Genomic DNA, 13092 nt, shown 5'->3' on the forward strand with positions numbered 1-13092 from the left:
CCCCTGCCCTTTTATATACTAGGGGCTTATGGGGTAGGTCATGCCAATTAGAGGGGTACCCCACCATACCATAATGTACCCTAGTGTATGTTGGGTGTCTTCACTGTATTCTAATGTGTTCATTTTAGCTTGGCCTGGTTAAACAGAGCCCAGGGTCAGTCAGAGTCAGTTGCCACCAGTTCCAGTCAGCAAAAAGTTGGGGGGTGCCCAGGGCACAGGATGACTTTGCAACATAGCCCCCCCAAACGAAAGGTGATGGGTTACTAACCTACACCCTGGTAGTCCTCATCGGCTAAGTGGAAAAACCTGGAAAGTCCATCTTCATTGGCATGGGCAACCCCAGGTCTGTGTTCCACTGTAAAGTCCATTCCCTGTAGGGAAATGGACCACCTTAACAGCTTGGGATTCTCCCCTCTCATCTGCATGAGCCACCTGAGAGGCCTGTGGTCAGTTTGAACACGAAAGTAAGTCCCAAACAAATATGGTCTCAACTTTTTCAGTGACCACACCACAGCAAAAGCCTCTCTCTCAATGGCACTCCACCTCTGCTCTCTGGGAAGAAGCCTCCTGCTAATAAAGGCAATTGGCTGGTCAAGGCCCCCTTCATTTAGTTGTGATAAGACTGCCCCAATCCCTTACTCTGAAGCATCAGTCTGAACTACAAATTCTTTTGTGTAGTCAGGGGCCAGTAACACTGGTGCTGAACACATGGCAGCTTTCAGTGTCAAAAGCCTTCTGACACTCTGGGGTCCAAATCACCTTTTTGGGCCTCTTTTTAGAAGTCAGTTCTGTTAGGGGCCCCACAATGGTCCCATAATTTTGAACAAACCTTCTATAGTACCCTGTCAGTCCAAGGAATGTCCTCACCTGAGTCTGGGTAACAGGAGCTGTCCAATCTAAAATAGTTTGGATTTTAGCCTGGAGAGGCTGTACATGGCCCCCACCTACCAGGTGGCCCAGGTATACTACAGAACTCTGCCCTATTTGGCATTTGCTTGTCTTAATAGTCAGGCCTGCCTGCTGCATGGCCTGAAGCACTTCCCTTAGGTGGTTTAAGTGATCCCCCAGGAAGAATTGTATACAGCTATATCATCCAGGTAAGGTGCACTGAACTGTTCCAACCCAGACAAGACCCTGTTCACCAACCTTTGGAAAGTGGCAGGTGCATTCTTTAATCCAAAGGGCATTACCTTGAACTGATAATGTCCCACTGGTGTGGAGAATACCGACCTCTCCTTTGCTCCATCAGTGAGGGCAATCTGCCAGTAACCTGAAGTCAAATCAAAAGTACTCAGGTACTTAGCAGCCCCTAACCTATCAATGAGCTCATCAGCTCTAGGTATAGGGTGAGCATCAGTCTTTGTGACTGCATTCAAGCCTCTGTAGTCCACACAGAACCGTAACTCCTTGGGTCCCCCCTGAGGGTTATGTTTAGGTACCAGTACCACTGGACTGGCCCATGGACTCTCAGACAGTTCAATCACCCCCAGTTCCAGCATCTTAGCAACCTCAGCTTTAATGCTGGCTCTGACATGGTCTGACGACCTGTACAGTTTATTTTTGACAGGTAGGCTGTCACCAGTGTCAATGTGGTGCACACACCACTCAGTGATGCCTGGGGTCAAAGAGAACAGGCCAACAAACTGCTCCAGCACCTGCTTACAGTCTATGTGCTGCTGGTCTGTCAATTTGGGAGAGAGTACAACTCCCTCCACTGACCCATCTTGCACATTAGTGGAGAGGAGGTCGGGCACAGGCTCAGGTTTCTGCTCTACACCCTCATCAGTGACCAGTTACATGGTCATGTGTGCCCTGTCATGGTGGGGTTTCAATCTATTCACGTGCAGGACCCTGTGAGGGTTCCTGGGGGTGCCAAGGTCAACCAAATAGGTAACATCGCCCTTCTTTTCTAAGATTGAATAGGGCCCACTCCACTTGTCATGGAGGGCCCTGGGAGCCACAGGCTCCAACGCCCACACCAACTGTCCTGGAGTATACTCAGGCATAGTAGCCTTTTGATCACACCAGTGCTTCATGAGCTCCTGGCTGGCCTCCAGTTTCCTGTTTGCCTTGTACATGTACTCCACCATTCTAGATCTCAGGCCTAGCACATAATCAAGCACATTGCCCCTAGCTTCTTTAAGAGGCTTCTATAAAGACTCTCTTAGCAGGCTCAATGGCCCCCTCACAGGGTGGCCAAACACCAACTCAAAGGGATTTAAACCAACCCCTTTCTGTGGCACCTCCCTGTAGGCAAACAGTAAGCATGGGAGGAGAACATCCCATCTCCTCTTGAGTTTCTCTGACAACCCATTTATCATGCCCTTCAGGGTTTTGTTGAATCTCTCAACAAGACCATTTCCTTGTGGGTGATAGGGGGTGGTGAACTTGTAGTTGACACCACACTCATCCCACATAGCAGTCAGATAGCTGGACAGGAAGTGTGTGCCCCTATCTGACACCACCTCTTTTGGAAAACCCACTCTGGTGAACACACCAAGCAGTGCTCTAGCCACTGCAGGTACGTCAATGGTTCTAAGAGGTATGGCTTCAGGGTATCTAGTAGCATGGTCAACTACCACTAAGATATACCTATTCCCTGATGCAGCAGGTGGGTCCAGGGGACCAACAATGTCCATCCCCACCCTTTCAAAAGGAACCCCAACCACTGGCAGTGGTATAAGGGGAGCCTTTGTCTTGCCCCCTGCCTTGCCACTGGCCTGACAGGTGACACAGGAACTGCAAAACTCCTTTACCTTTTCAGACATATTGAGCCAGTAGAAATGGTTCACCAACCGGTTCCAGGTCTTTGTCCGTCCCAAATGTCCTGCCAAGGGGATATCATGACCCAAAGTCAGGATGAACTCTCTATACTTCTGGGGCACCACCAATCTCCTGGCGGCCCCCTCCTTGAGGTTTCTGGCCTCAGTATAAAGCAGTCCATCTTCCCAGTAGAGTTTGTGAAACCCACTGTCATCCCCCTCCTCTTGCTTAGAAGCAATCCGCCTCAAGCTCTCAAGGGTGGGACAGTCACGCTGTCCCTGACTGAAGTCCTCTCTGGAGCGTCCACCTGCTCCTGTCAGTTCTGCCAAATCTGACAGCTCTGGCAGGGATGGAGTCCCTCCCTCAGAGGCTAGATCTTCTCCATCAGGGTTAGATTCTTCCTGCACCTCTGGAGTTCCCTGGGCTGGCTCACCAGGCCCAGTGCCCTTGTCCTTGGATGCTTGGCCCTTTGTTCCAGGGTCTAAGTGTCCAGCTCCTCCCTTCTGGCTAGTCTGTGACCTAGTCACAGCACATACCCACTCAGGGAGCTCCAATATTTTCATATGGAGACCTCTCGCCACCTCTGACCACGCAGAGGCTTCAAGATCATTGCCAAGTAAACACTGGACCGGTAGCACCTTTGACACAGCTACCTTCATAGGGCCTGTCACACCTCCCCATTCCAAATCCACCACAGCCATGGGATGGAGTTTGGTAGTGCTGTCTGCATAAGTCACCTGGTGAAACTCACCAGGTAACAACCTCTCTGGGGGCACCAGTTCATCCAGGACCATAGTTACACTAGCCCCAGTGTCTCTGAAAGCCTCAACCTCAGTCCCATTCACTTTAGGCCTCTGCCTGTACTTGTCCATGTTTGGAGGTAAGGCAGCAAGGGTGGCAATACTCACCCCTCCCAGGGACACTGAGGTTGCTTGCACCACCTGCCTGTTCTGTACACCACCCTCCACCCCTATACTGACACTGGCAATCCCTGTGGATGGCCCCTTAGGGGGGAGCTTCTTGGCACAGACAGCATCTCCCTGCTTATGCCCTGGCTGGTTACAGTCAAAGCAATTACCCACCTTTGAGGGATCAAAGAACCAACTAGGCTTCCCCTGAACCCCCCTCCTTTTGAATTTAGGTTGGCTCTGGCCCCCCTCCTTGTGCAGGTTTTTGTGGGTCTTTTGAGGACTCCTTAGGTTTTTGACCTTCATTTCCCTGGGCTTTCCCCTGGGAAGGGACCTGTCCTCCTTTCTTCTGGTCACCCCCCTGGTGCTGAATGGAAACCCAGGTTCTCACCCACTCATCAGCTGATTCCCCCAGCTCTCTGGGGTCTGTCAGCTTAGAGTCCACTAGATACTGGCGTAACTTCTCTTCTGCACAATGAGTCAAAATGTGTTCTTTCAAAAACAAATTATACAATCCCTCATATGTGTCAACATTGTTACCAACAATCCAGCCTTCCAGTGCCTTTACTGAAACGTCCACAACGTCTACCCAAGACTTTGGACTCAATTTCTGCGTGCCTCTAAATCTCACCCTGTACTGTTCTGGAGTCAGACCAAATCTCTTGACCAAGCATGCCTTCATCTGCTGGTATGATTCTGCATCCTCTCCATTCAGGGTCAGGAGCCTATCCCTCCCAGCTACTGGAATCAACTCCCACAGGAGTGCACCCCAATATCTAGAGTGAACCCTACTCATTTTAGGGGCCCTCTCAAAAGCTGCTAGTCACTTGTCAATATCACCCCCCTCAGTGTCATTGGGTACTATGCCTTTGGGAAGTGTAGGTTCAAATCTACCACCCCTGGACATCTCAGCATCTTCTTCACTTTCGCTGCCACCATTCCTATTCTCCTCCTCCCTCTCCCACTTTCTCTTAGCCAATTTAAATTTCTCCTTCTCCAAGGCTATCAACTCTAATTGAGCCTGAAGCTGTCTCTCTGCCAAGGACAGTAGTGGTACCTGAGTAAGGGACCCTTCCCCACTCCCACCACCACCTTGATTCACCTGGCTAACACTAGTCACAATGGGCAAGGTCTCATCCTCACCCCTCTCTCGGGTGAGGCTGGGGGGAACATCCTCCCACACCCCTGGGTTCTCCTCAGCTGCCCTGGCACAGGCCTTTAGGGACTCAAGCAACCCTGCCTTCCTCATCTTCTTGGCAGGACGCAGCCCCCTTAGCCTACACTGTTCCCTATGATCCCCCATCTTAAACTGGGACAGTTTAGCCAGGTCCAGCTCCATGGTTCCTTAGAACCATGGAGACAAAAAACTAGGCACAATAGACTTAGACCAATTTGGAAAAATCAAAACAATGGATTAAAAACAGTTTAGTCCAAATTTGAAAAATCAAACTCAAAAGTTTTGTTCTAAGGCAATTTAGAGGATTTTTATAATCTTAAATTATTCACTGAAAGGTGTACTTTTTAAACACAAGTCCTCATCCACACCGCTGAACACCAAATGTTGAAAAGTGGGTTATTGGTAGGGGCAAATGTAGGTCTGCCACTGGCAATAAGGCCACTAACACATGATAGGACTCAGCATAGGTCTTAGAAAATTATTCCTTTGCTCAACCCTTGGTAACGTGGCTGCGAGCAGACAGGCTTAACTTCAAAGACAGTATGTAAAGCATTTAAAAACAACATTTCAGTAAATAATTAAGACACAACACAAAATGAAAATCCAACACCAATTTATAAGAATAGGTAATATTTTTATCTTTTAAATGACACCAAAACGAAAATAATCCACTGTAGGGAACCAGAGATATGAATTTTGTAAAGATTAGTCACTTTCTAGTGCTTAGAAACCAACAGTGCCCCTTTAACCCCTTGCATGCGTGGTGAATTTTCGCGCTGTGCGGCCGTTTTAAAGAGTGGGAGGGATCATGACGGCCCCCAGCCATCATCAGCACACGCCCACTGTGATGCATGACGGATGGGGGCCGTCATCAGCATGGAAGGGGTTAAGTCATTTCGCTTTCTCTGTCAGGGACACACCTTTATAAATTGTTCTGAAGAATTTTCTCACCACTGTAGTGGGCCACCTTCTTCAGCAAGCGGGGTCCAGTTAGAACACCTTCCTGGCGTTCTGCTTGCGGGTGCCAAAGTATCCAACACACAATCCAAGGTTCTGGAATCTCCAAGAGGGTCCTTGAAAGTGTGAAGCTTCAATTCCGCAATCCACTTGAACAAAACCCTTACAAATCCACTGGTACTCCAGGCTTTGAATTCTTTGTGGGGCTGTCCAGGTGAGCTCTGTTAACCTGTAGCTTGCAGGGAGTTCAACTCTTGAGTCCTTTGGCAGCAAGGTAATCCACAGGGCTGTAGTTTCAGATGGTGCAGTCTTCATAGGTCAGGCCTTAGAGTTCCTTGCACAGCAACACTTTCCAGCAGGGCACTTCTTGCTTCATTCAGTTTCAAGCAGCAGATCTGGAGGGCTCTGCCCCTCTCAGATACTTATTCAAAATTATCTAGGTCAAGCACCAGGTCACTGCTGACCAATGAGAGCAGGGCAACTCCTCATAGTTATGACCACATCCTGTAGAGTGTGGCATTAGTTTGTCCCGAGTGCATCATTCTTCCAAATCCATAATGGCTGATTTTCCAGCAAGGAGGTAAGAGCTGACTAAACACACCCCCTGGGATTGCTTATTTCCATGGACTCCCCCCTACCATCTGCACATACCTTCCTTAAGCCTAGCCCTGACTCTGGGTCAAGACTGTCTGAGTGGAGTGAAACCCAGGCCTCCCCTCTACCTTTGAAGAGCATAGTTTACTACGCCCCCTCCTGGCCTGGCATTCCTATAGACCAGCCCACTGCCCTCCCAGCAGAGTGATTATCCAGAGGGGTTCCATATCAACTCTTCAAAGCAGCCTGGCTAATCCACTTAACTCTGACCTATCAGGGCAGACTACTGGAAGGCTGAATTTGGCCTTACAAAGAAGAAAGTCTTATAACTTCTTGTATGTATACTTTAGGAGAAATTCAACAATATAATATTGTTGGATTTACTACTACCATTCTGGGAAGTCTTTGAATGGTCCGGCTAGTCCTCTCCTATCAATATTTAGTAATCAATAACTTCCTACCATGTTAACCTATGGGCCATGGGGTTTGCAATGGGGAAAATGACTGGGGGCCTCTTTTGTAGCACCAGGGCTTATAAAACCATATTTTATAAGTATTTCCCTAATTTCTACAGGACTCGCACCCCCTGTGCACCTAGGGGAGACTTCAGGGGTTCTAAAACTGCCGAAATCATGCAGATTATCTTTACCCAATTCTTCTAGCATCAAAGTCAAATTTGAGCAGCTCTTTAACACAATGTGGGGAGTGAAATGTAAAATTTCACTTTACCCAGGCATATACAAACTCATTTTATAAAGGCGCTCCTTATAGATAACTGACCCCCCACCCCTGGGATACGTAGGGGTGACGCTGAGGGTCCCTAATATGCATAAACATGGTAGGTTTTTCATTTTTAAAGGCCCCTTCCCCCAAAGTCGAGTTTGGGCACAATTTAAGGTTTAAAAGCTGTCCTGGCCACCAGGGATGCTTTTAAACTGACCTCAGGCTTCAGCCCTGCACACATGCTAGTGCAGAAAATATGTTTGCCTCTAAACTGCCATGCCCCAGGATACTGGAGACTTCTAGGTAGTTTCAATCCCCTGCCCTATTACATACTAGGGGCTTATGGGGTAGGCCATGCGAATTACAGGGGTACCCCACCATACCATAATGTACCCTAGTGTATGTTGGGTGTCTTCACTGTATTCTAATGTGTTCCTTTTAGCTTGGCACTGGCACTGGGCCTGGTTAAACAGAGCCCAGGGTCAGTCAGAGTCAGTTACCACCGGTTCCAGTAAGCAAAAAGTTGGGGGGTGCCCAGGGCACAGCATGACTTTGCAACACTATGTATGTAATGTAGGGAAGAATATAGGTGAATGGTTATGATGTTACCTACAGTTACATAAGGACCTATATGGAATATAACACTATCAACTATTTAATTTAATTTAAACAAATCCTCTATAATCAGTACAAGGTCAAATGTCTTGATCTTTCTTTGGTAGAAAAAGAAAGGTTATATACTATAATGCCACATAGAGTCATATATCAATATACACATTGCTGTTGAGCTGCTGAAAAATGTCAGTTAGTTAACCAAGGCCATGTTCATTAATTCAAACCCATTTTCATCATACCAGGACTGTCTGATAAAGTATTTCTACTGCTGTGCTGATGTCAATGTTACTGGCGTTGGTACCAGTAAACAAGCATTTACAATGCAACGGTCTCGCCTTTGCAAAAGTTAGAGCTATTGGCATTGTAAATGACAAACTTTTTATTTATGTCTTGGTTTCGAAAACAGATAAATAAATGGCATTGTCATTTACAATGCCAATAGCTTAATCTCTCGAAAATGCGAGACCTATTGCATGTGCACATAAACACACACAGAGAGCCACACACACACAGAGCCACACACACCCACATAGGTCATGAAACTTAGTACACCCCGGGGATTTTTCGGAGAGTAACTCATTCCACTGCGCACTGACCACTGGAGACTTGAAGGCCTCTTTAAAACAGTCATCAGAGCTTCTGAGAGATACGCTTTCACAGCACGGGTTGCCTCGTGCCAGCGGTCTGGAGACATCAAGGACGGGTTCGTTCGAATCCGGGATGTCTGTTGCAGATTATCATTTCTTATTTGTATGGTTCATTTTTCCCATGATATCAGATGTGGCTTAGAAGACTGTAAACCGCTGTGTTCTTCTCATAGCTCTGCCAAGACACCTCAATTAGGTTTTACACGACCCTTGCTATTCCCATATATGCCAGCATTTAAGAAGAAGAAGAAGGTGGTGAAAAGTAATCGGGGGAAATATATTTTTCCCATTGACTTCCATCGAAACAGGGGCTATTTATTTCAGGCGGGAGACTGCTAAAATTAAGCAATTTTTCAGGCACGGAGAGATGAAGCGATTTGCCCAGAATTACAAGATCCTTCAGCCTCCCACCAGACTCGAACCCTGTTCCTCAGCTTCGTGGTCGGCCGCTCTAACCATTGCACCACATCCTCTGCTAAAACCCGCGACTCTCCTGCCGAAGCAGGACTATTGGCATCTCTTCCTGCACCACAATTGGAGCACAGCGGTGCCGATGTAACACACATAAATTCCAGCATCCTTTGCTACTCTGCCTGACACCTGAACTCTGCTCTTCCAGCGCACCTAAATCCGCTTTTGCTTCTTTGAAGCAAGCCTCAAATGTAGAGGACCGCTCCAAAACATTACAATAAATGCCAGTCAACAGAACAATGTGTCGATGTTTCAACCCATGTGGCCAATTCTCAGAGTCATCATCAGCACAATGGTAGTAGTAACCATCAATGTGGAATAATCCTGAATGAAACTTGTATCTATAAGTCCCCCATTGTCAGGATAAATGTACAGATCCACTGAAAAGGTTGGACCTGCTGACTTTGCAAATTTATTTTCACTGTTACTTTACAGTGAGATCTGGAAAGCCCAGAGAGAAACTTTATGGTGCAACTGTCCAGCAGCAAGAAACATTATTCAAACAGCTTGGCCTGACAGACCTGCCTGTGACATCTTTCACATCGAACATCTGCACTTGTTTACAAAAGGCTTTAGGCAATCGTCTCCCTTCTAGTAGCTGAGGCGTCTTTGCATGTAAACATTTCTTGTTTGGCATATTCAATCTTTGCATGTTTTTAAGATAGGAGTCGTGGCTCGTGCCTATCCAGGTGTGAGCACACAAAGTGAATGCAGGAAAAAACAATTTAAGCCATGGTGTAAGCCATGATTTTGTGTGATTATATATCTTGAAACAATGAAGGAATATCTGAACTGTCGATCTGTTTCTCCAGTTGACAGTGGTAAATGGTTATTTATCACTGGAACATTAATAGAAATGCTGATTGTGACTGGAAAAGGCACAATTTTTCAGAGCTCTGTAGTGAAACTATGTAACAGAAAAAAACACGAGATCAAAAACACACCACTGGACACAACAGCAGAAGAGTAAAAACACACCTACAGTACACAAAATAGCAACAAAAAAACAACCCACGACAATAAAATAATGGAAGGCTGGAACAACCCTACGTGACACAAACACAACAAAATGCACAATAATCCCCAAAACAAATTATTACAGATGCAACAGAACAACAAGACAGCAGAAAAAATATACACTATAAAGCAATAACAACTCAAAGACGACACATAACATTGCAATCACACACCCTTTCACAAAGTACCCAACAAATTACACCATTGCATTATTTTACTCGCAAATATTCTTGCACTTGTTATAACCGACAGAAATCCATGTTCATAATGCACTGGTAAAGGTTTGCTCCAGGGACTGCAGTGGCATACAAACGCACCGCACTTTCTGCGACTTGTCTATGTTAGTGCTCACAGCACGATGCAACTAGTCGAGCAGTAGTGCATAGATTACTTAGAGGAAATAATTCCACAGAGATGCTTCACAGCACGATCTAGCAACTTCTGGTATGAGCATGGGGTCGGGTGTATCACCTAGCCAGTTTCTTTCCACCTACACTTCCCCTCCCCAGGAACAAACACACATTATGGTGGGATCGCATTATACATTTCAATTTGTGTCTGATTTTAGCATGAACCGCCACCTCTTCTGCAGACTTCTGATGAGGTCCTGTTTCGGAGGGAGTCTGCAACGTGAATGACGACAAGGTTTTTAGTCTATTCGGGCTCCTATGTTTCAGGCTGTGAACCGTCGAGCGGGGACTTCCATAGCTATACATTGATATTTTCCCCCCGAAATGGGTGTTTGTAGCTACTCTCCATGCCTGTTGCATTTACTACTAGTTTATTTGTATTTTATTGAATCTACTTCTTCTTAGAAGGGACCCTCTTAAATACCTTATTGCGTGAAAATAACAATGGAGAGTAATGTGAGCAAAAATAACCTTGTTGCAGCAGTATTATCTATCATCCTTTAGCGATGTTTCTGCTCGCGTGTTGTTTAATTCCCAGCACATTTCCGTATAATCTTGTTAATTTTTCTTTTTAATGTCGGAATTCCTGGGCAGTGCGTGGTTTGTTTGAAATAAATAGGGAGCTACTAATCACCTTCATGATTTTCGTGAACAAAAGGCAAAAAAAGCATAAAGCAAACGACCTTTTGAGTACTAAAGAAAACGAAATCAAAATAATACAAAGGTAGACAAACAGAGAAACGAATAAAGCACTTAAATGCTGCGAGGGTGCAGCAGGAATCACACCCTCATTTGTCCTTTGAAGTCGCTAGATTGGTGGAGGGTGGGGCCCATGCCTCAGTTATGTTGCTGCACTTTTTCAGAAGTGCAGCCCATCGGGAGTATACCGTTTCTACCAATAATCCGAAAAGGCACATGAAAGATGCTGGACTTGCAAGCATAGATGCCTTTTTGTGTCTTCGGGCTGTATTTGTTCTGGCGCGGTTATTCAGTGCGCATAATATACTGATTCAGTCATTCCCGCGATCCTTTAATATGTTTATGCATAAAAAATGAAAACAGGCCCCTCTTTCATGACGGAGCCCTAATGTCTTTGCAGATTTACTGCTGCCGCTAAAACTCATTACTCATCCGTGGGTTGAAGCCTTCGGAGTCTCGGTGGTGAGGTCCTATTTCGTGTTGACTGTAGGAAACGAAAGGGCGAAGAGCTGCCCCTAAACTTCAGAACACTATTTTTTCTACGTGACGGTGTGCCCCAAGAACTTTGTGATAGGTCGCCGCTATAATCAACAAGTCAGGTCCCGGGCCGGCCAGCCAATTCAAGCGCGGCCCGGGGAATGACGTCACGGGGGTGTCCCGGGCCGGCAGCCAATGACAGCGCGGCCCAGGACAAAGGGGTGGGACTTAAAAAAAGACCGAGAAACGCCCCCGAATCGCGTTTTCACGGGAAAGCGTGATTGACAGCCTCTGTCTCCCAATGGCTAGCCTCCATTTATGGAGCTAGCCAATGGGAGACAGAGGCGGGACCAAAGCCCCTATGTAGGATCATGAGATTTCGCGGTGGGCGGAGCAACTGCTACGCAGTTGCTACGGCCAAGGCGAAACCTAAAAAGGAGACAGAGACACCTCACTGGAACGACAAGGGGTTTACTGGTGTAGTTTATACCGTGACCCAGGCTTCTGATCAATGATGTGCTCCTCAAAGTGCCACAGCAATGTCATTGGTTTGTCTTGTCAGTATGGAGCTGCGTGCATTAAAACAAATGTCCTATGTTTGGGTATGACTATGTAACACTCTACCAGCTGGCCATTTATTTTTTGTGACCTGTCCTATGTTTTCCTCCAGTTTACTAGACGTCCTATGACCTAAGTCCATTTGTGTTGCACCTTTCTATGACATCTGTTAAATAGTTTTGCTCGGTTGAAAAGAGGTACTGTGTTATGAGGTCCCTAATCTTCCCGTGAATTATGACCCTGAGTATGTGGAGACTGACCTCTTAGCGGCTCAAGCGGTGCCTTTTCTTATTTTGCACACTGCTTCTGCCGCACATGGGACGAGCTATGACGGTTTCTTTAAAGGGGAGGGTTTCCTGGATTTTCCTACAGCCCACATAGATGAGGTGGCCGACGCGTTCCTGCCAATAGGAGCCGATGAAGAAGGGACGGTATATTCAAATCCCCGAAGTTCCTACAGACTAGGAAGACTGCAAGTTTCGGCAAAGATGCCGCCAGTCGCGTAGAAGGAAACCAACATCCCAGCCGCATCCTGGTATCGACTCCAGAAAAACAACTCCATTCAGAGGGACGCTAGGAGGAGCAGGCCCGACTCTGTCCCAGAGTAGACTACAATGGAAGCCACTGCGGTGTACTCAGAAAGCCTTCTCCTTCCCAATTCCGTGTTGCCTAGTGCGATGAGCTTTGTGACTGTGAGGCCAATGTAAAGCCTGACTATAACCAGTACAGACTTGCCTGACCTGAAATTTCTGTCTGCAATAAAGACCACAAACAGAAGATGTATTTCCTACAGGAATATATGTTTTGAACTTGTAGCCTGAATAAAACAGATTTATTTTCATCCAAAAAGCTGTTTTGCCTCATCCAGTCAACATTTTTTTTTTATCAAGCAACAAAATCGAGTTTTTCAAGATTGAAGAATTATATGAGTAATACATAGGCAGTATAGAAAACAAAATCTTTGAAACCTTCCAAAACAGATATCAAATGATCACATCAACCATCAACCATCAAGAAGTTGGGAAACCTAAAACACAACTAATTGTGATTTCTAACACCTAGGGTGATGATAGGCA

The sequence above is a fragment of the Lissotriton helveticus genome, chromosome 7 (genome assembly GCF_964261635.1).
Source record: "Lissotriton helveticus chromosome 7, aLisHel1.1, whole genome shotgun sequence".
NCBI lineage: Eukaryota > Metazoa > Chordata > Amphibia > Caudata > Salamandridae > Lissotriton > Lissotriton helveticus.